The sequence below is a fragment of the Procambarus clarkii genome, chromosome 19 (assembly GCF_040958095.1).
Source record: "Procambarus clarkii isolate CNS0578487 chromosome 19, FALCON_Pclarkii_2.0, whole genome shotgun sequence".
In the NCBI taxonomy this organism is placed as follows: Eukaryota; Metazoa; Arthropoda; class Malacostraca; order Decapoda; family Cambaridae; genus Procambarus; species Procambarus clarkii.
This window is the reverse complement of record NC_091168.1, coordinates 24,768,764-24,793,696: the sequence shown is the minus strand read 5'-3', so window position 1 is coordinate 24,793,696 and position 24,933 is coordinate 24,768,764. Positions and strand designations below refer to the sequence as shown.

At 40.1% G+C, this 24,933-nt stretch overlaps 1 protein-coding gene across 1 annotated transcript in view; it reads left to right on the top strand.

Annotated features, from left to right (window-relative positions):
• Positions 1–10,954: 10,954 nt before the first annotated feature.
• LOC123757574 (FMRFamide receptor) overlaps positions 10,955–24,933 on the top strand; it is a 687,359-nt gene continuing 673,380 nt past the window's right edge. Inside the window, 1 exon segment of the mRNA XM_069327162.1 lies at positions 10,955–12,296. The gene's annotated coding sequence lies outside the window, so the exon portion shown is untranslated.

Below are 24,933 nucleotides of genomic sequence, written 5' to 3'. Positions count from 1 at the left end.
AAGTAGTTGAGGTTAAACAACAGAGAAAAAAAAAATAATCTAATTTAATGAATTTTGCCAAAACATTTTCATGCAAAATTTCACTAGATATACTCAGTAAGGATAGTGAGATCAAAATATAAATTCCAATAATTCATGTAACCTCATTATTTAATATAATGCGACATTTCATTAAAAACCATTAAACGCACAGCTTTAAACTATTAACTAACTGATGTTGCTTAGGAGATAATGTTTGACTAAATTAAGAAAACCCAAGATGATAAGTATACACACACACACCTCAGGAACCTGAACACCTGTTGATTGACGGTTAAGAGGCGGGACCAAAGAGCCAGAGCTCAACCCCTGCAAGCACAATTAGGTGAGTACAGACTAACAGAGAAACAAGGTCAGAGATCAAAGTACTAGTAAACTATAAGAACCTTGAAGGGTCCCTAGACCATAAAACCCGTTGCCTGCCGTCATAAACACTGCTTCAGTGTGAATGTAACCTGATTGACTCTCGCTCTTTCCTCGGGGAACAAGCCTCTCTAATCCGGGGGTAGAAGTGGGGGAATGTTTACAGGCTAAGGGAGGTTGATCATAGGTGGCAGCGGTTGTATTCTTTGATGATGGCGCGAGAGCCTGAATGGACGGGTTGAGGGTGTTGCTGCGATTTTGTTGACAAATCCTCTTCTACTTTGAAAATGCCATTGCACATGTGCATACATATAACCATGTAAACACAATGAGTATACATACATTTGTATCCACGCACAAGTACTCTTAGACAGTTGGAACAAGTTTAAAGTGAGAAGGTGGTGGAGGGTCAAAACCGAAAGTAGTTTCAAAGCATCAAATGATAAAGAGTACTGGGAAGACGGGACACCACGAGCGTAGCTCTCATCCTGTAACTACACTTAGGTAATTACACACGTATTAATACTCATCCAGGTGTCTGCTGGAGGACGATTAATCTACTGTTCCTAAGCCAAATAAAAACAAATCCACTACGGGCTCACCATAGCCTGTGCTACTTGGAACTTTTTGTTCCGAGTAGCTGAATCTAAAACAACAGCCAAATAAAAATATGATTAAGATGATTATGAATATGATTCAACCACGGATAGATAAAGAGTTCTCTGCTGCAAAACTTGACACTTTTATTAACCAATCAATTTGACTAAATTGAATATCCCAAATTATACACACATTCTTTTACCATCATGCTCTTCGGATTTGTACCCATATGTGCTTATCTAGTTATCTTTTTGTTTCCATATTCCAACATTTTGGTTTGGTGGATACGCGAATGGGGGGTAGAAATAGCCTAAGCTACTCTATTCCTTTGAGATGTATATTTTTTCTTGTCTCAGTAAACTTACTTGAACTTGAACTTGATACGTCACCAGAGACGAAGTATTAGCACGTGAGAACTTTTTAGTAGTTCATTCAGTCATGAACTTCTTTCAACTCTGGTCATGTTACAATTACAATTTCGTTGGAAATTTCGTTTCTCATCTTTGAAATAGGGATTTTTTTTCACAATATTGCGATGTTGATTTTTTTTATTTTGAAAATTAATGTGATACGACAATGATCGCTTAAACTGAACCTTCACCCTTCAATGCATGTTTTAATATCTCGTCACTGGTAGTTCAGATTAAATATAGGACATTTTCCCCCCTGAGTACCATTGGTCGCAATTCAATTTCGTCTGAAAACTTTATTAATTATTTGATAGGTTGCTTTACCTTCTCCCAAGGATTAGTTTGTGGTCGCTTCTCTTCTTCTCTGAGAATTGCATTATATTGTTTCAGCACGTTTTGTGTTTTTACTCTAAAAGTGATGTGCCCTATTAAGAACTTTCTGAATAGCGATGATTGACTATTTCAGTGCATTTATTATTCAAGGCTTGAGGGCACATTCTTTTGCATAACTCTAGTAAGCAAAGCATAACAAAGATAGTAAAATCATGCATAATTGAGATGAATCTGGTAAAAGCACCATCGAGGTCTGAACATCACTTGTTCATAATAAAATACCCCGGAACAAAAGAACAAATCATATTATGTTTTTCAGTACCTTTTAATCTGTATGTTATGTTGTAATTTTTCGGAGTTAGTGTACCTTGGTAAAGTTACATAGAATATTGGCAAATTATCATAGATATTAAACAGAACAATAGCACTAGTTGATATATATTTGTGATGTGTCAGTGCCAGCTGTAGAGGGAACCCGACCCCCCATTTTCTGTTCCTCGGTGAAAGGCTGTAATCTTACCGACACCTGTGTAGTTCCTTCTCACTATTCAATTTTTACTCCTCAGAAGTGATGTGGAGGGAACCTTGATCAACAAGAGTTTATATATATATATATATATATATATATATATATATATATATATATATATATAGGTGGTACCCCTTCTATATATATATATATATATATATATATATATATATATATATATATATATATATATATATATATATATATATATATATATATATATATATGTCGTACCTAATAGCCAGAACGCACTTCTCAGCCTACTATTCAAGACCCGATTTGCCTAATAAGCCAAGTTTTCATGAATTAATGTTTTTTCGTCTACCTAACCTACCTAACCTAACCTAACCTAGCTTTTTTTGGCTACCTAACCTAACCTTACCTATAAATATAGGTTAGGTTAGGTTAGGTAGGGCTGGTTAGGTTCGGCCATATATCTACGTTAATTTTAACTCCAATAAAAAAAATTAACCTCATACATAGAGAAAAGGGTTGCTTTATCATTTCATAAGAAAAAAATTATAGTAAATATATTAATTCAGGAAAACTTGGCTTATTAGGCAAATCGGGCCTTGAATAGTTGGCTGAGAACTGCGTTCTGGCTACTAGGTACGACATATGTATATATATATATTATATATATATATATATATATATATATATATATATATATATATATATATATATATATATATATATGTCGTACCTAATAGCCAGAACGTACTTATCAGCCTACTATTCAAGGCCCGATTTGCCTAATAAGCCAAGTTTTCAGGAATTAATGTTTTTTCGACTACCTAACCTACCTAACCTAACCTAACCTAACTTTTTCTGCTACCTAACCGAACCTAACCTGTGAAGATAGGTTAGGTTAGGTTAGGGAGGGTTGGTTAGGTTCGGTCATATATCTACGTTAATTTTAACACCATTAAAAAAAAAATGACCTCATACATAATGAAATGGGTAGCTTTATCATTTCATAAGAAAAAAACTAGAGAAAACATATTAATTCATGAAAACTTGGCTTATTAGACAAATCGGGCCTTGCATTGTAGGCTGATAAGTGCGTTCTGGCTACTAGGTACGACATATATATATATATATATATATATATATATATATATATATATATATATATATACATATGTCGTACCTAGTAGCCAGAACGCAGTTCTCAGCCTACTATGCAAGGCCCGATTTGCCTAATAAGCCAAGTTTTCCTGAATTAATATATTTTCTCTATTTTTTTTCTTATGAAATGATAAAGCTACCCATTTCAATATGTATGAGGTAAATTTTGTTTTATTGTAGTTAAAATTAACGTAGATATATGACCGAACCTAACCAACCCTACCTAACCTAACCTAACCTATCTTTATAGGTTAGGTTGGGTTAGGTAGCCGAAAAAGGTAGGTTAGGTTAGGTTAGGTAGGTTAGGTAGTCGAAAAAACATTAATTCATGAAAACTTGGCTTATTAGGCAAATCGGGCCTTGAATAGTAGGCTGAGAAGTGCGTTCTGGCTATTAGGTACGACATATATATATATATGAGTTCTTACATTCTTGCAAAACCACCAGCACGCATAGCGTTTAGGGTAGGTCCTTAATCCTAATTTTTCCCCGGAATACCACCCGCCAAATCGTTTAACAACCAGTTACTGCTGGGGTGAAAATTGGCTACAGTCAAAGATTGGCAACTAGTCAATCCTCCCCGGGCAGGATACGAACCCGAGGCCAAAGCTCTCCCAAAGCGCCGGGCGAGTGTTTTACCACTGTGCCACCGGGACTACAACAGTTCACCTGAGTTAGTTCACCCGGGGCAGTCCTGAACTCAAGCCTTGTTCCAGTGGGGGAACAAGTGGCCCGAGTCGGTGTAGACTGTGAATTCTCTGTAATAACCAATGGAGTATTGGCGCTTGGACGGACGTATTCCGGGATGGCCCGCCTGAGTTACGAGATGGAATTAACGTCCGTCTGTCCTCTAAGTTAAGGCTTGTTATAGGTAAAGCCTTTAGGGGGGAAGCCAACCAGCGTGCTGCTGGAGAGTAGAAGTGGTGTTTGGACACTGTGACGATACCTCGGAGGACTGGTCCATGATTTACTGAGAAAGGTGGACTCGCCGGCGTGAGTACCCGAGAAGAGAGGCTGAGGGAAGGTACCTTGAGTGTTGTACGATAGAAGATATCGTACAAAGATATAAAATTAGTCGGTGTTCAATCCCCAATCGTGCAAGTGGTTGGGCACCATTCCTTTCCCCTCGTCCTATCCCAAATCCTTATCCTGACACCTTCGAAGTGCTATATAGTCGTAATGGCTTGGTGCTTTCTCCTGATAGTTCCGTTCCCTTCCCTCACTTGTCTTTAATTAGTAACTGCATGCCACTCAGTTTCTAATTAATGCCTTCATTCCTATCTTACTCTCCCTCAATAGTAACTGTGCCCCTTTCTTATTGTATCTCATATGTGACACATTTGGGCTGGACGGTAGAGCGACGGTCTCGCTTCATGCCGGTCGGCGTTCAATCCCCGACCGTCCCAGTGGTTGGGCACAATTTCTCCCCCCCCCCTTCCCCAGGTCCCATCCGAAATCCTTATCCTGATCCTTTCCAAGTGATATATTGTCGTAATGGCTTGGCCCTTTCCCCTGACAATTCCCTCCCCCTCATATGTGACTGTATTTATCGTTCAATACATTTCATTCGTGAATGTTATTCCTTAATGCCGTTTATCTGTGGTTTTTCTTCTCTCACTACTATCTCTCGCCTATGGTTCTTGTTCTCTCACTACTATCTCTCATCTGTGGTTCTTTCTCTCTCATGTTGATATTCCTCTCTCACTACCATCTCTCCTCTGTAGTTCTTCCTCTCTCATTGTCTCTCATCCGTGACTATTCCTCTCTCACTCATTGATATCGCCCCTTGCCAGCTGGCATCATCTGTGCATGCAAGTAACAGCCCCGCTCCTGTGCCAGATAAGTCCACTACGGGCCCATCATAGTCCGTGCTACTTTGGAACTTTTGTTCCGTGTAACTGAATCTAAAACAACAAACAGTCTGTGCATGATGACAGGCGAGAGTGTGTGGTGCCTACGTGCGCGCCACGAGAGCACGGGGCCTCTACTCTCCTACGTGTACCTGTGGACGGCGATTTGCAGTGATTGCGTCCCGCCTGTCAGATAATCAGCCGTTAAATAGCTCCAGAGCCTATTGGGGTTAGGCCATATCTACATCTGAAGTAGTGGATGTAGTTTTATTCCACCAATGCTGCTCTTTTCACACTGAATGCGTACAATTTTCTAGAACGGCTTGCCTTGTTTTTTTATGTACTTGTGAGTCTCGGGATTTCCGATGTAAATTATTTCAACTGTATACCTGATTGTAAACTACGACATAACAATCGACTGGGAAGACTGAAATATCACTACTTTTTGAGCGGAATATTGCATCCTTCCCATAGGCTGCAGGAGTGGTTGACCAATCTGTGCTTCGCTTGCCTCCTCATGTCCACTAGAATTTTAGCATTCATTGGCAAAATTTTGCTTCCAGTTCTTCACAGGTGGACAAAGTTAGCCACTATTAGCAATACGTATCTCAAACATATACATCACAGCCTCGACTACACACCTCTCGGACAAGCATACACTATCGTGTAAGGTAGTTTAATAACCCTATTAAAAAGCCTATGCCCATCGCGTCAGACCGTACTTTCCACATAATTAATATTTATGTTTAAGCTGCAAATATATGCTTTCCATTACCAGTTCAAGTTGCAAACATGAATGACAATATATTTCATAAGAGCGAGTGTTCATAAATAATACCATTTTATATATGGAGAGAGAGGATTGCCTCGTTTACAATCTTATTGAAATTAGCCTCGCTACAAGGGGGCACCAGGCGAGGCCCGCAATGCCCTGTCTCTTCCCCCCCCCATCCCTCACCCGTATCTTATCATCCCCTCTCACCTTGGTACACTGCTGCCTAGGTCTCAGCTCAATGTCAGTCATGACCCCCCAGTTCTCTTCTGCAACTTGATTCTCTTAAATCTGTATCATTCAACAGGTGCCACTATCATTTCCCAAGTTTAGATCTTTGCACTTATTAACATCTTCCACGTTCACTTTTCTATCAAGTTCTACAATATGGTGAGGAAATTATAAAATTCCCATCCCACCTCTGGTGTCCGCTCAGGAGTTCACTATAGCTGATTTTACCGCTTACTCTAGCATCTAGGTCGTTGAGGAGAGCTGATGGAATGGGGTAGGGATGAGGACATCACATTAGATAATGACAAGGGGTAGAGGCTAGGACAAATGGGTTAGACATCAGAACGACGAATAGAAAATAGGACAACGGTAAATTGAAGCGAGGAAACCAGAGAATACGAAAACACGGGTAGACGCAAAACAATAATTGATGGGCATAAATAAAGCATGGGGTTACCTTGCGATGATTTCGGGGCTCAACGTCCCCGCGGCCCGGTCCTCGACCAGGCCTCCTCGTTGCTAGACTGGTCAGTCCAGCTGTTGGACGCGTCAGGCTGCTCGCAGCCTGACGTATGACTCACAGCCTGGTTGATCAGGTATCAATTTTATGGGTAGATACAAAAAACCTACCCATCCTCCTGAAAAGACAGCACTTACAGTAACCATTTGGTCGAAAGTATCAATATGTAGTATTAGATGGACCCCAAAAAAGTTCACTTTTTGCACTTTTAATTTTAAAGGTTCTGGAAAAAAATAAAGTTGAAACGCAAACTTAAACATGTCTAGGCCTCGTATATATCACATATATCTATACTATAAGAGAGAATGTGTTTATTTGCTTAAAATTAGAGACCACACGGTTGGTGCTAGCCTCACCCAGATTGGCAGAGGGAATGAATGGTCTAGGGTACGGAACGGACATAGACGGGTCAAGGTCGCCAGAATTAAAAAAATGAACAACGTGAAAGGGGCCCACATTCAGACTCCCACGACAATTTTTGGCACTGCCCGCCAGCTACACAGCTAAATATTTCCAAAGCAAACTTTTCAAACCCAATTTTTCTTCCACCGTTATTCACTGATCTCGGGTAAATTAACATAAATTTTCTGCTGTCAATAATTTGCCTGAACTCGCATAAAACAGACGATTCTTTCACAGTGTCAAAGGTTTCTCAAATCACAGCCATTTATCAGAGTAAAAGGTAATTTGATTTTTTTTTGTATTTCACACTGCTAAGCTTCTGTAACTGGCGACCACCACACATTAGACAAATAAACAGAGATAAACAGATAAATGGATAGATGGATCTATATATATATATATATATATATATATATATATATATATATATATATATATATATATATATATATATATATATATATATATATATATATAAACCACTTCTGGTGGTATATTGTGATGGATAGATGGTACATGGATGGATAGAGGGACAGATAGATGGGTAGACAGATGAGTAAGTGGATGAATAGGTGGATGGATAGATGGACAAATGGATTGATAGATGAAGAGGTAGATGGATGAGCAGCTAGATAGATTGATATTAGATGGATAGATGTATAATAGCTGGATGGATATATATAAATGGATAGACGGATGGATAATTGAATGGATGTATGGATTAATGGATAGATAGATGGATAGGTAGATGGATAGGTAGATGGATGAACACATCGAAAGATAGATGAGGGATGGATAGAACAACATATATATATGGATAAATAGATGGATGGATACATAGATGATTAGATATAGATGGATATATGAATAGATAGATGGATGGATAGATGAATAGATAGATGGATACATAGGATGGATAGGTGGAGAGTAAATATGGATAGATGGATTGAGAGTAAAGATAGACAGAGGGATGGAGAGTAAAGATGAATAGATGTATGGAGAGTAAATTTGGACAGATGGATGGATAGATGAACAGATAAATAGATAGATGTATAGATATAGATGGACAGAAGGGAGACAGACAGACAGACAGACCCCGGGGAACACCGGGTAACCCTCCCCCCCTAATGTATTATATTATGAATAAGATAGCGTGTACTTGGCCTGTTATTGCTAGGAGAGCTGAAGATAGGTTAGGTTAGGTTAGGTTAAGTTAGCTTAGGTTGGGTTAGGTTAAGTTAGGTTAGATTAGGTTGGACTGGGTTAGGTTAGGCTAGGTTAGGTCTTAAATTTTTGTTGCGGTTAAGAAAACTTTCCCATTTGTCCGAATTCAGTAATACAAAAGTTTAACTCTTGTATACCAGTGCACGAAGCAAGCACTGGTATACACAAAGAAAGCACTGGTATACACGAAGAAAGCACTGGTATACACGAAGAAAGCACTGGTATACACGAAGAAAGCACTGGTATACACGAAGAAAGCACTGATATACACGAAGAAAGCACTGGAAGACACCAAAAATTCAGTTGTAAGGGTACAGCGGTTGTGGAGTCAGGGTACGATCGTGGGAGAGAGAGAGTAGGTGCAAAAGGGAAGGGAGCAGGTCCTAGAGGCTGGGAACAGGTGTTAGGGGAGGGAACAGGTGTTATGGGCTGGGAGCAGGTGCAAGAGGAAAGGGATCAGGTGCTAGGGAAGGGCAACAGGTGCTTGGGGGCAAGGAAACATTCACTAGAAGCTGGAATCTGGTGTTTAACGGAGGAAGTAATTGAGCTAAACATGCTAATAACAAATGAACAAATCCACAAGGGCCGTGATGAGGATTCGAACCTACGTCCGAGAGGATCCCAGACTTAATCGACTGTGCTAAGGCGCGTCTGCATGGGATCCTCGCGGACGTAGGTTCGAATCCTCGTCACGGCCCTTGTCGATTTGTTCATTTGATGCATCACGCTATTGTGATTTCTGTGTGTAATGCTGATAACAATTTTGTGATAAATTTGTCTCATACAGACTTGGACAAAAAACACTACTACTGCTCACCACTACTGCTCTAGGTTATGGCCTGAGTTTCAATGTCACAAGAAATATAAAGTGTTTAAATAGCTAAACGTTTTTGTAACTTAGAAAAAAGAGCAGTGACATGTCAGTTTAGTGTAATACAAACTTTCAAAATGGTTACTCCACGGTTTAGATACTATTATTGGTATGGTTTCTAATTAAAATATAAATAATAATAGTGATTTAGCTGAAAAATTATGTAATTAGAAAGACCTCTGTAATTATAAAATGGTTACCTTTAATGTAACTTTGTTATTCGCTAAAGTTTCGGTTGATGACTTACTAAGATTTTTTATCTGATGAACTATTAAGATGTAATTTACCCCTTCCAGTTCCTACGTTAATGGATTTTATAAAACTGTGTGTGATAAAACAAAGTTTACACTGGAAACCTGAACAAGACAACTCAACCGTTCTTGGATGTGTTAATTTCTAAATGTGAAAATAATTTCATGTTTTCTGTATATAGAAAACTAACACAAGGTCCTATTGTACTCTTTTACTAATTTCATTATCAGAGGAAAACAAGCTCTGTTTTCTTTTATGTTTCTGAAGGCTCTACGAATATGTAGTCCTGAGTTTATTGATGAAATTAGTTCCATATTTAGTCTAGTTTTTAATTTAAAACATCCTAAGTCATTTATTGACAAACACAGACAAATTGCTCATAAAAGTATTTAGTTTGAAATAAAAGGAAGAATTCAGTATTAAGCATAAAATAATTCTGCCATTGCATGATCGCTTCAATGAAGTTCCTAGGCTACTAACAAATTTAATATCAGGGTAGCATTTAGGAATAGTGATACCTTAACAAACACTTTCATTAGAAATTCCCCAAGTAGTTGCAATGGATGTGTATATATAATTCCATGTAAAAATTGTAATAAATTATGTTGGCCTAATACGTAAACATCTTGAGCATAGCATAAAAACAAAAACCATAAATATAGTATAAGGACAGGACAAGAGTCCAATGCATTGTTTGTTAACTTAAGAGAGTGTAAACATTCAATTGACTGGACTAATTCATGCAAAATTGTTGAGTGTAAATAAGTTAGTGAAATAAATATTATTGAATCTTCTTCAATTCTTCAAAATATTATTGAAAATTGAATCTGAATTATTGCAGTGAATTAGATAATATTAATGTAAGTCCAGGTTTACGTAAATTAGATAGCTCTGTAATTGGTTAGATTTGTGATATGTATAAAATTATGTAGAGAGTAATGTGTATGTGTAGTACATTCCAAGGATTAGGGAATGGGAATACGGAATAGTCCCATTAGGGAACTATTCCCTAATGGGAATAGACTTGAGGAATATTCCTAAATGGGAATGGGGAATAGACATCATGTCTATTCCCATTTAATCATCCCACTTCCATTTTTCGATATTTTGTTTATGAACCTTACCCACTCAGGTGTAGTGGGATATATATTCCCAGATCCATGTCTTCTCTGTCTGTATTCATTGATAATATTCCAGCACAAAATATGAACCATGACACTGGTTCAGACACGAGAAACAACAGCCAGAGGCAACGGGAGATAGTTAGTGGTAGTAACAGTGGCAGCCACCACTTGACCCGCCTAAAGGATATATACCCGAGATCAGCAGCATTTACACAAGAGCAGCAGCCGGCCATCACCATCAAAGCCCCCCCCAGAATCAACATTACAGCATGTTGGTGGCGGGATCTATAGATGGGGGTCGGTGATGGTGGTAGTGGTGGTGGTGGCAGCGTTGAGGAGGGGAGTGATGGCGGACCGGCCCAAGCGGCTAGGGTTAGTCGTTGTGCAGCCACGGAGCGGTAAGGTGGCGTCGTCGTCGACGGGGTGCGCGTGTGGCTGTGTGGAGGAGGCGGTGGCTGTTGCGTGTGTGTGTGTGTGTGCCAGGAGACCAGACCAGACCACCTCACGCCTCTTAAAACTTACACTCTCTCTCATACAGCCAGCTTCCCCCTGAGGTAGAAGACCAGGGCCGTCCAGCTCTCATTTTACCACCCCCCTGACGCCCTAGACGTGCCCTTCGTAAACCCTAAAGGGTAGGGGGGGAACGCGTTAAACTTCGGTATGAAGATCAACGATCCGGTAGCTAAGTGGTTCGCGCTCGTTAAAACAGTAACGAAAACTGATTTTTGTTGGAGAATCTCGGTGCCCCTAAACTTGTGTCAGTGGGTCCGGCTATCCTTAATTCGCCGGAAATGAAATTTGATTTAATTATGCCTAAATTCATCATGTACAAACATCTTGACTTAGTGTGAGTTGTTTACACATTTAAAAAAAAACACACACAAACTTGTCAGATGACGGACTGCAGTTAAACATTATTCCAACTCCAGTTTATTTCTCAGTAACTGGACTGGATTAGACTGTATTACGTCAACGGAGTTCGCCCGCACCGTATAGTTTAAGGATTGATTAGTGTCAGTGTAATAAATGTCGATATTGTGCCATATAATTGTTCTGTGTAAGTTTATAAAATATAGAGCAAATATAAACTTAAGTTTGGTGAAGCAGGGAAGTGATTACATACATATCGCAAACTAACGATAGCAGAGCTAACGAGTTTCCGCACCAGAACGAGCTCAGTCGCCTCCAGACTCGTGTGCATCTGTTTAAATCTCAAGGAAACTCATGGAAAATAATAATAATATATATAAGGTATCTTGAAAAAAAGAAAAGAAACATCGCTATAGGCTACGGCTTCGTCGCTATGTAAATTACTGCTTGCCACAGAACGCGACATGAAGCCAGCCTAAGCAAAAATAATTACCTGTGCGAGTGCCTGTCACCCCACACCTTGGGGACAACGCTGAAAAAAACACAAATCCCACGTGTTGATATTAAACTCATACGTCAGGTTTGTGTGCTCTATACGTTAATGAGCTCGTGTACTCGAGTGAGGGCCCTCAGTGTGGGGCAGGACACGAGAATGTGAGTGAAAGAGTGCAACACCCACCAGGAGATATCACCCACTCAACACTACCCAAGGGTATAAACCTAACCTCGAGACCAGAGCCTGATGACTTCAGGATTCATCGCATCACTTTTGCAGGTCAGTAAAAAAATTTGTAGCGTAATGAGCACTTTGGTAATTCACTGTAAGGGAGAAGAGAGAATATGGGGTTGCAAAATAAATGAAAAATGTCATAAATACAAGTGAAAATAACCCAGTATCAGATTTTACACAGACGACAAAATCAAGAACGAAAAAAACAACAAATTTTTACTTAAACTCGTATTCATAGTTTTCGCGAAACTGAAAACAAGACTTTAAATTTGCATTTAAAATTTTTAACTTACAAATCGTTAAGAAACGCACAAAATAATATATTATTTTCGTCTACAAATATTTATCAGCACAAAGCAACACGTATTTATTATATACTAATTATTTGTATTAAGACATACTGAATATAATACATTGGTTGTTTATTGGTACATAATATGCTGTGGTGTTTAGACAATATTTTGAACAGGAGAAAATACTAACGGGAGGCAACGTTTACTAACGAGAGGAAATATTAGCTAACTTTAGGACGTAGTAAAGAAAAATAACACTACTTACCAACCCACCAACATCACCTACCAACCCACCAACATCACCTACCAACCCACCAACATCACCTACCAACCCACCAACATCACCTACCAACCCACCAACATCACCTACCAACCCACCAACATCACCTACCAACCCACCAACATCACCTACCAACCCACCAACATCACCTACCAACCCACCAACATCGCCTACCAACCCATCAACATCACCTACCAACCCACCAACATCACCTACCAACCCACCAACATCACCTACCAACCCACCAACATCACCTACCAACCCACCAACATCGCCTACCAACCCACCACCATCACCTACCAACCCAACAACATCTATCAACTCACCAACATCACCTACCAACACCACCTACCAACCCATCAACATCACCTACCAACCCACCACCATCACCTACCAACCCATCAACATCACCTACCAACCCACCAACATCACCTACCAACCCACCAACACCACCTACCAACCCACCAACATCACCTACCAACCCACCAACATCACCTACCAACCCACCAACATCGCCTACCAACCCACCACCATCACCTACCAACCCAACAACATCTATCAACTCACCAACATCACCTACCAACACCACCTACCAACCCATCAACATCACCTACCAACCCACCAACATCACCTACCAACCCACCAACACAACCTACCAACCCACCAACATCACCTACCAACCCAACAACACCACCTACCAACCCACCACCATCACCTACCAACCCACCAACATCACATACCAACCCACCAACATCACCTACCAACCCACCACCACCACCTACCAACCCACCAACACCACCTACCAACCCACCAACACCACCTACCAACCCACCAACATCACCTACCAACTCACCAACATCACCTACCAACCCACCAACACACCTACCAACTCACCAACATCACCTACCAACCCACCAACACACCTACCAACTCACCAACATCACCTACCAACCCACCAACACCACCTACCAACCCACCAACACCACCAACATCACCTACCAACCCACCAACACCACCAACATCACCTACCAACCCACCAACACCACCTACCAACCCACCAACATCACCTACCAACCCACCACCACCACCTACCAACCCACCAACACCACCTACCAACCCACCAACACCACCTACCAACCCACCAACATCACCTACCAACTCACCAACATCACCTTCCAACCCACCAACACACCTACCAACTCACCAACATCACCTACCAACCCACCAACACACCTACCAACTCACCAACATCACCTACCAACCCACCAACATCACCTACCAACCCACCAACACCACCTACCAACCCACCAACACCACCAACATCACCTACCAACCCACCAACACCACCAACATCACCTACCAACCCACCAACACCACCTACCAACCCACCAACATCACCTACCAACCCACCAACATCACCTACCAACCCACCAACACCACCTACCAACCCACCACCATCACCTACCAACTCACCAACATCACTTTAACAAACTGTTGGGATCACTCCTCTAGGAGGAAACCGTCCAGTGTATGCAGATTTTAGAATGCAAATCCCTTCTTAATGTGAAGTCACCTCTGGGCCTTGCATAGCCGTGGGGATTATAGTTTCAGGGCGTGGGAGTTGTCAACTAGTCTGGTTCTTGTCAAGTTTGACACACAGTAGGCTGGGCCCTGATAATCCAATTCCTACTTTTAGGCGAACTCTTAATTGCTTGCTTTCCCACTTTTCTGGTTTGTCGTTTCTTCAATGAAGGGCAGACAGGTGTTGTTGTTATAGATTCAGCTACTCAGAACAAGTTCCAAGTAGCATGGGCTATGATGAACCCGTAACTTACCTGGCACAGGAGCAGGGCAAGTAGCGCGGGCTATGGTGAGCCCGTATTGGACTTACCTGGCACTGGAGCGGTGCCCTGCTCAGCAGACAGGTCATTTCGACCTAACTTATACTGAGAAAACTGGCCAGGCCAAACGCGCCACATCAAAAACACAAGTTGACATTGAAATTTTTTTTTTACAAATGAGACAAATAAGAAGCAAAATAAGAAATATTCAGGCACAAGCAGAAGTGGCGAGGAGAGATATACTGTATGAGGGAAGTCAAACCATGTTACACTTCATGTATGTGAGTCAAAACACGCATTTCACTTATGGTAAAAGGAGAAATGCTTGGAGTGACCCTGTACACATGCGGCTCAGGCTTGGGTACAAATATTACTGGGAATATGAAATAGGTGTCAATGATAATGAAACGAAATGTAAACTATATGGTATGTTAAGGTCTCACACCCTCACCCATTATGTTCTTGATTGCCCGTTGATTAATGTATATAGAAACGTTGAGATAAGGATTGTTCCTGAACAAATAGCCTGAATGCGTCACAACGGAAAGATTGATTATATTCTGGAGAGAGAGCTGTAAGAATTTTGCACTAAGACTAACTTTATTGAATTGTCTAAATATCTTTTGCAAATTGTATGTTTATCTAGTTATAAAAGTATTTGTGTGTACGTCTGGTAACACACTGCATATGTGAATGAAAAAATGTATATGTTTATCACTTAGAATGTTCAGTAATATGTTGATCGTTTGTTGTTGTTGTTGTTTAAGATTCAGCTACTGGGAACTAAAAGTTCCAAGTAGCACGGGCTATGGTGAGCCCGTGATGGACTTACCTGGCACAGGAGCGGGGCTGAAACTTGGATCGTTTGTGATGTGTGTCTATATATATATATATATATATATATATATATATATATATATATATATATATATATATATATATATATATATATATATATGTCGTACCTAGTAGCCAGAACGCACTTCTCAGCCTACTATGCAAGGCCCGATTTGCCTAATAAGCCAAATTTTCATGAATTAATATATTTTCTCTAATTTTTTGCTGATGAAATGATAAAGCTACCCATTTCATTATGTATGAGGTAATGTTTTTTTATTGGAGTTAAAATTGACGTAGATATATGACCGAAGCTAACCAACCCTACCTAACCTAACCTAACCTATCTTTATAGGTTAGGTTAGGTTAGGTAGCCGAAAAAGTTAGGTTAGGTTAGGTTAAATAGGTGAGGTAGCCGAAAAACAATTAATTCATGAAAACTTGGCTTATTAGGCAAATTGGGCCTTGCATAGTAGGCTGAGAAGTGCGTTCTGGCTACTAGGTACGACATATATATATATATATATATATATATATATATATATATATATATATATATATATATATATATATATATATATATATATATATATATATATATATATGAACACGTTGTACTGAACGGGGTGAGAATAGCTTGAGCTACCTCATCCCTTTGTGTGTATTTATACCTCAATATACTAATTTCAGTTTCAATATACCGAAAAGGTACAGCGATTAAATTAATCTCTTAAGCCGGTAATTTCATTACAGATATATTTAATGTACAAGTACCAATATGTACACCATATATATATATATATATATATATATATATATATATATATATATATATATATATATATATATAAATATATATATATATATATATATATATATATATATATTTATATATATATATATATATATATATATATATATATATATATATATATATATATATATATATATATATATATATATATATGTCGTACCTAGTAGCCAGAACGCACTTCTCAGCCTACTATGCAAGGCCAAATTTGCCTAATAAGCCAAGTTTTCCTGAATTAATATATTTTCTCTAATTTTTTTCTTATGAAATGATAAAGCGTCCTATTTCATTATGTATGAGGTCAATGTTTTTTTATTGGAGGTAAAATTAACGTAGATATATGACCGAACCTAACCAACCCTACCTAACCTAACCTAACCTATCTTTATAGGTTAGGTTAGGTTAGGTAGCCGAAAAAGTTATGTTATGTTAGGTTAGGTAGGTTAGGTAGTCGAAAAACAATTAATTCATGAAAACTTGGCTTATTAGGCAAATTTGGCCTTGCATAGTAGGCTGAGAAGTGCGTTCTGGCTACTAGGTACGACATATATATATATATATATATATATATATATATATATATATATATATTTCGTACCTAGTAGCCAGAACGCACTTCTAGGCCTACTATGCAAGGCCCAATTTGCCTAATAGGTCAAGTGATTTTCTTTATTTTCAATAAATTGTTTCCAATTAGTTTATTTGAATTATTATTACTATATTATATTAAGAACATAAATTATTGACTTAATTGTGTTAGTTTAGGTGAGGTTAAGATAGGCTAGATGGGACGCAGGGAGGAATGGTGCCCAACCACGTGGACGGTCTGGGGGATTGAACGTCGACCTGTATGAAGCGAGACCGTCGCTCTACCGTCCAGCCCAAGTGGTTGGGAATGGCTGAATATCAGTTGGCAGGCACCCGACACAGCTTGTCGGGAGTTAGAACAGAAAATAAGTCCACTACATACCTTCGGCAAGTAGCGTATTGTAAAGACGAATAATAACAAACAGCAGCTCCCCTATGACCCTGTAATATCTCCATAGCTCAAGACAATTATGTATTAGCGAAAAGACCTACCATTAATGTATAATGATTAACTATAAATACATAGCTATTGAATTGGAACAATCTCTGTAACTAACTGACATTATAATATAAGGTGTGCAGGACAGATGGTATTGTTAACATAATAATCTCCGTTGAGGTCTGATAAACTCCTTTTGTGGCCTGTGAAATTCGTTTTTGCGCTACCGCTCATAGGATGAGTATGGGGTGCGCAATAAATTGTTTTTCTTTATTATATATAACAGAGTATATATACAAATAAAAAAGTTACCATAGCAACAAAACTGTACACAATCACCACATAAAACAGAGAACCAAACCAATTAATAACACAATACAAGTACAGAAACACACGCACCCAGTGAACAGTTCACGTACGTGCACAATTGTTACACCAAACCCACACACAGAGTTAACACAGATAAGGTACCTAAACCAAAGAACACCAACACCACTCAACCGCATATACATATAGAAAAGAAAATTTTTCCCGAAACGCTATGCATACTACCCGCCAAACACACCGAAACTACGACGTTGGTACAACGTTCGAACAAGTTTTAACACTTCCTAACCAGTTATAACAACCAATATAGCAAGTTGTAACAACGTTCTAATACGTCATAAACACGTTAAGCCAAGATGTAACAACTTTATTACAAGTTGTAACAAGCGGAAAATAGACAGTTTCGGTTTGTGTTTCCAGGGTAGCGGCTTTAGGTATTGTATGTACTATCTCTATCTTTAATTCCAACATTATGTATGTAACTCAATGTATGTACCTTTACCTGAATAAAAAATCTAAATCTAGAATCTAAAAATTCACTCACAAGGGACCTTAACAATCGGAGACCGCTACAGCGCACCAAAATGAAAAATACAATAAACACAATAATACACAATAAGGGAACTCCTACAGCAGCAAACACACAGCATAAACTAATGATAAACATAATAAATCTGAACACGTTCACATGAAATTGGCATACACATGACTGGAATTGCACAATAAACTAGCAGCCTCTGGCGCGGCAACAATCAAAATCAGATTTGAGCAGGAGACCAGACTGTTCACAAGTTGGATAAAGACTGTTTCTTCCCTTGATTACCTATGCTGACTCGCCTAGGTCACATATTTATTTAGGGTCTCACATATTTAGTGTCCCGGTAGTACAGTCAGGGTTCGTTCTCGACGCACGATCGCGAATTCCGGGTTTGAATCCCGGGCGGAACAGAAATGGTTGAGCACATTTCCTTTCACCTAATGCCTCTATTCACCTAGCAGTAAGTAGGTGGTACTCAGGAGTTAGCGTATTGTGGGGCGGGGGTAAATAATTCGACCTAGGGGGTGTGAGGGGGAAGGGGCTCGATATAAAGACGGCCCACCAACCATTTTTCGAAGTTATCATTTCAACAATTCGCCCACTTTCTAAAAAATATATATTAGACTGGTGAAATACGAAATAGCACTCAAGAAAGTGTCGTATCCGTGTCACAAATCCACCTATATCATTTCCGTCTATATCACCACCCAAACCCACCCACATCACCTAACAAACCCACCTACATCACCCACCAAACCCACTGACACCACTAACAAAGCATATATATTACATTAAATTATTATGCAAACCTTGTATCAGGGCTTTGTCAAGATATGTAAATATTAGCCTATTGGATATTTCAGTGTTTGAATGTGTCGTCTAAATTAATTCCTGTCTAGCAATCTGTGTACCTATAACAGCATTTAGTCTTTTGACTATATTCACAACATCAGAAGGATTAGAGAGCAAAACGGCAGCCTTGTTGGATTAACAAGGACTAGGCGGTACCCGTATTAAATCCACCACCTCCGACCAATATTCCTTTTTAATCTGGTATTGAAATCTATTAACAGTGCTAATTGGCGGCCCATTCCCCTCATCCACAACCCTGTTTTCCATACCAGAATTTCCCCTATATCCGTCCTAAAACTACATTTCTCCAGCTTGTTCCCATTGTTGTTGGTTCTGACCTGTACCGACAGTTTCAGAAACTTTTTTTTTTATATATTCCCCTTGTTTACGCCCTTAATCCATTTGAAAACCTACATTATATTTACCCTTGTTCTGCCTTTCTTTATTGAGTCGAGATTAAGACACTCAATCCGTCTTCGTGGTAAAGGTACCAGGTATGAACCTCGTCATCCGAGTATATGTTTATTATGTAGTACAGTGCGCCAGAACTGCGTAGCGTAGTCTAAGTGGGTCCTCACTAGAGCAAGGCAAAGCTGAAGGACAAAATTCGTGCTTCTGTTGTTGATGCTTATTATAAATCCCAGCACCCTGTAGGCTTGCTTCGTGCGTTAATGCATTGCTATCTCAGACCTCAAGCTCCCTGCTAACTAGGAGTTCCAAGCCTCTCAAAATTTTGATCTTACCATGACGGCGTTATTAATGTGTCTTTTCCCAGGTTAAGGAATTAGTATTTTCAGCGTTTAAACTGTATTAGTTATTTTCATACCCAGCACGGGGAGATTTAAGTATTCATTAGTTACATTTGACTGCACGCTCAATCTTTGTGTCGTTCCCAAACTTGGTGATACAGTAAGGTGATACAGTAGCCTAGTGACATCCATTCCCCCTCCGACTTCACTTCTTTCATGCTTTCTTTCAGTTTTTTATCTTTCAGCCAAGTCCTCATCGAGTATATGTTTCTTCTTGTAAAAAAATATGACTTAATTATTATGTCTCCTGTCTTAGAGTGTATTAATGTCGTAAGAAATTTAACAATTGTTATCGATTGTACTGTCTTTTCAACTTCTTCAGTATAATATAGTATAATATCGTATGCATTCCCGTTTTCATTAAAAATATAATATAAAAATAACGATTTGTTAGGATATTTATGATTAATTTTGTCTTGTAAATGAATAATGCATTTATCCAATATTTTCGTTGACCAGGTCAATATACATACACGCATAATCAATGATAAATAAAATTATTGAATAATTGATTACTTAATAAATATGATTCGTGCATACATCACCTTATCTATAGCCTAGCCAAAATATTAATATCTGTAAAGCCCTTCATATATTTATTTATACATAGGCTACATAAATTTGTGCATTCATGGACATACGCATCAACACACACACACACACACACACACAAAATCAAGTTGATTGATAGACAGTTGAGAGGCGGCCCGAAAGAGCCAGAGCTCAACCCCGCAAGCACAACTAGGTGAATACAACATACAACTAGGTGAATAATACACAGTTGATTGACTGTTGAAGGCGGGACCAAAAAGCAAAAGCTCAACCCCCCCCGCAAGCACAACTAGGTGAGTACACACACACACACACACACACACACACACACACACACACACACACACACACACACACACACACACACACACACACACACACACACACACACACACACACAGGTTCGAACGGACAGCATTCAAGATTTGTTGTCCATGGACTCGAGTTCGATTCCCAGCCGAGACAGAAACAAATGGGTAGTTCCTTTCACCTGACGCCTTTGATCAAGCAGTAAATAGCTACCTGGGAATTAGTCAGCTGTTGCGGGCTGCATCCTTTGGTTGTGTGTGTGTGTGTGTGTGTGTGGGTGTGGGTGTTTGTGTTTATTTACAATTTGTGCCTGCAGAATCGAGCTCTTGCACCCTCGCCTTTCTAATCGTCGGTTGTCTAATGTATAACTTCCGACCTATTTTCCATGTACCTTATATATATATATCAGCCCTCCTCCTAAGGTTTCCCAACGTCAAGAAATTGTCGTACTAAAGTGCCCTTATCCTTATCCTTATCTACCAGAGGACCCAAAACAGAAAGCCGGACAGTAAGTCAATTTCGCGAGTCGCTGCCATTTTCTAGTTCGACAGTTTTTGGCCTTAGGTAGAGTATACTTCAAAATGCGACGTTGTATTAGGAGGAAAAGTTGTATATACTGCATAGTTCTCACACACATACACATCCTCAGGATGTGTATGTGTGAGAAGCAACTGTCTCCAACCCGTAGCAACTGTCTCACTCCCAGGTACCTATTTACTGCTAAGTGAACAGAGCTTCAGGTGAAAGAAATTCTGCCCATTTGTTTCCATCTCGGCCGGGAATCGATTTATGCCCCTTAGGACTACGACCCTGGAGCGCTGTCCACTCAGTTGCGAGGACTGTGTGCGAGTACGCACCTAGTTGTGCTTGCGGGGGTTGCGCTTCGGCTCTTTGGTCCCGCTCCTCAACTATCAATCAACTGGTGTACAGATTCCCGAGCCTATCATATCTACATTTGAAACTGTGTATGAATTCTGCCTCCACCACATCACTGTGTAGTGCATTCCATTTCTTAACTACCCTGACACTGACAAAATTATTTCTAATGTCTCATTGGTTAATTTGGGTACTCAATTTCCACCTGTGTCCCCTTGTTCGTATTCCAACAATGCTAAATAGTTTGTCTTTGTCTACCCTGTCAATTCCCCTGTGAATTTTATATGTGGTGAAAATGTCTTCCCCTAATTCTTCTGTCTTTCAGGGACGTGAGGTTTAGTTCCCGTAGCCTTTCCTCTTACCTCATACCTCTCAGTTCTGGGACTAGTGTGGTGGCATACCTCTGAATCTTCTTTAAGCCTGTCTTGTGTTTAACTAGGCTGGCGACTTAGGCTGGAGCTGCATATTCCAGAATTGGTCTAACATAAGTGGTAGACAAGGTTCTGAATGATTCCCTACACAAGTTTCTAAAGGCAGTTCTTATGTTGGCCAATCAATCGTATGCCGCTGATGATATCCTCTTGATGTGGGCTTCCGGAGACACGTTCGGTGTGATATCAACCCCCAGATCTTTCTCTCTACTTGACTCTTGCAGGATTTCACCTCCCAGATGGTACCTTGTGTTCGGCCTCCTGTTCCCTTCACATAATTTCATTATTTTACACTTACCTGAGTTAAACTTTAGTTGCCATTTTCTATATCTGTTTGTTCTTGTTATAGATTCAGCTACTCGGAACAAGTTCCAAATAGCACAGGCTATGGCGAGCCCGTAGTTTACCTGGCACAGGAGCGGGGCAAGTAGCACGGGCTATGGCGAGCCCTTAGTGAACTTACCTGGCACAGGGGCGAGGCTGTAACTAGATTTTCTATATCATTCCTTCAGTTTGTCTAGGTCGTCCTGTAGTCTCTGTCTATCTTCATCTGTCTTGATTCTTCTCATAATTTTTTCATCATCAGCAAACATTGAGAGGAATGAGTCTATTATACCATCTGGAAGATCATTTACATATATCAGAAACAGGAGGAGTCCAATAGTGTGTACTCACCTATTTGTGCCTGCAGGATCGAATTCAAGCTCTTGGACTCTGCTTCTCTAACCGTTGGTTGTCTAATGCAATGATTCCTGACCTATTTCTGTATCATACCTGCTTTTAAAGTTATGAATGGAGTTAGCCATTCATTACCCAGGGCGCCTGACAGCTGAGTGGAGAGCGCTTCGGATTCGTAGTCCTGAGGTTCCGGGGTCGATCCTCGGTGGAGGCGGAGGTGATGGGGTTGCTGCTACGGGCTGCTTCCCGGGGGTGTGTAACAAAAAGGAGGCCTGGTTGAGGACCGGGCCGCTGAGACGTTAAGCCCCAAAATCATATCAAGATAACCTCAAGATAGCCTCTACAATCTGCTCCTTTAAATCATTCCATTTACTTACTATCCTTCCGCTAAAAGAAAACTTTCTAACATATCTATGACCCATCTGAGTCTCGAGCTTCCATCCGTGCCCCCATGTTCTGTTGATATTGTAAAAATGTCCTGTTTCCACACTGTCAGTCCCTCTATTTTATGCGTCTGAATCATGTTCCCCCACTCGCGCCTCCTTTCTAACGTCGTCAGGTTTAGTTCCTTCAGTCTTTCTTCGTACCTCATCCCTCGCAGCTCTGGGAAGAATCTTGTGTAAACCTCTACACCTTTTGGAGCTTTCTTATTATTTGTTTTAGATGGAGGCTCCACGATGGGGCGGCATACTCTTAAGTGTGCCTCGCATAGTGTGTGTACTCACCTAGTTGTGCTTGCGGGGGTTGAACTTTGGCTCTTTGGTCCCGTCTCTCAACTGTCAATCAACTGGTGTACAGATTCTTGAGCCTATTGAACTCTATCATATTTAGATTTGAAGCTGTTTATCAGAGAGCCACTAATACTAATGGCCTCGACGAGGACAGGAAGTCGGCGGCTTTGCGAAGGTCCCCCTCCCCCATTTGCCTTTGATAATCTTATCTAGCTGTACTTTAAACCCCAACAGTGTTTTGGCATTAATGGCTTCGGCGGGTAGGCGGTTCCATAGGTTAATAACCTTGTGGGTGAAAAAGCATCTCCTGTTCTCTGTCCTACACTATGGCTTGTTGAACTTGAAACCGTAGTTCCTTGTTTGTGTTACACATGACCATTAGAAGAAATTTTCCAGATCAACATCCTCAAATTTGTTTAGTATTTTAAACGTTTCAATAAGATCCTCGCCGTCATGCCTGGTATGTAGTGATGTTAGCCCTGTGGCCCCCTCAACCGTTCCTTATACGTGAGTTGACTTAGCTCTGCGATGATTTTTTTTTGCCCGGTGTTGCACTTTCTCCAGAGCAGCTGTGTCCTACTGAAGATGAGGTCTCCATGCTTGGATACAGTAATCCAAATTTGGGGCGCACCAGAGAGATATACAATTGAATCACTACCTGCTTTTCCTTGAAATTGAAGATACGCTCGATTATTCCGAGTGTTTGGTTAGCTTTGTTGACTGCTGGTCGTACCTGTTGTACAACTTTCATTGAGTGGTGGGTCTTTTAGTGGGTGGTTCTTTTCTTTTTAGTTCTTTTAGTTTTGAGTGGGTGGGACCTCTAAGGTCCTTTTTCTCATCATTCTGATGTAATGTAATGCTTTTGCACAATTTGGTAGTTGTGGGGCGGATTGGTGTGCCCCAAAATGTGTATGGAGTTAGCCTCCACCACACCATTGCTTAATGCATTCCATTTGTTAACTACTCTGACACTGAAAAAAATCTTTCTGATATCTCTGTGGCTAATTTGGGTACTACGGTGCCACCCGTGTCACCTTATTCGTGTTTCACCCATGCTAAATAGTTTGTCTTTGTCCACCCTGTTAATTCCCCTGAGAATTTTGTAGGTGGTGATCATGTCTCCCCTTACTCTTCTGTCTTCCAGGGACGTGAGGATTAGCTCCCATAGCCTTTCCTTGTAGCTCATACCTCTCAGTTCTGGGACGATTCTGGTGGCATACCTGACTCTTCTCTAACTTTATCTTGTGTTTAACTAGGTATGGACTCCAGGCTGGGGCTGCATACTCCAGGATTGGTCTGAGATAAGTAGTATACAAAATTCTAAATTATTTCTTACACAAGTTTCTAAATGCAGTTCTTATTTTGGCCAGTCTAGCATATGCCGCTGATAATATCCTTTTGATGTGGACTTCTGGGGACAGGTTCGATGTGATATCAACACCCAGATCTTTTTCTCTATTTGACTCTTGCAAGATATCACCTCCCAGATG